This window comes from Cariama cristata, unplaced genomic scaffold, assembly GCF_000690535.1.
Source record: "Cariama cristata isolate BGI_N322 unplaced genomic scaffold, ASM69053v1 scaffold29350, whole genome shotgun sequence".
NCBI classification, from domain to species: Eukaryota; Metazoa; Chordata; class Aves; order Cariamiformes; family Cariamidae; genus Cariama; species Cariama cristata.
This window is the reverse complement of record NW_009595706.1, coordinates 334-651: the sequence shown is the minus strand read 5'-3', so window position 1 is coordinate 651 and position 318 is coordinate 334. Positions and strand designations below refer to the sequence as shown.

The window sequence follows — 318 nt, the reverse complement described above, 5'->3', positions numbered from 1 at the left end:
CCAGGCGTGCGGTGCGTGAGCCGAACCGTCCCGGCTCCGCAGGAATCTCCCTCAGGTGGGTTGTGGAGGGGTGTTGAGGTGACCTGAGCTGGGGTGCTGCAGTACCTGCCGCTTCCCAGGGTGTGTAAAAAGATGGCTCCTGCCAGGTGGCTCCTGTAGCAGTTTAAACAAATAAATAAAAACAAATAAACACAACCCTGCTCCACGGGAGGTCCCTGTGTGAGCAGCGGAGGAAGGTCGTGCTCAGCTCCTGGTGTGATGGGAGGAGAGAAGTGGCTCCCGTGGCCGGTCCCGGGGTGCCCCGGCCGTTTGACGGGG

The 318-nt window shown here is 61.0% G+C and overlaps 1 protein-coding gene across 1 annotated transcript in view; it reads left to right on the top strand.

Annotated features, from left to right (window-relative positions):
• Positions 1-318, top strand: part of OVCA2 (ovarian tumor suppressor candidate 2) — a gene marked incomplete at both ends in the record, with an annotated part of 2,541 nt that overhangs the window by 2,036 nt on the left and 187 nt on the right. The gene's annotated exons all lie outside the window — the stretch shown is intronic.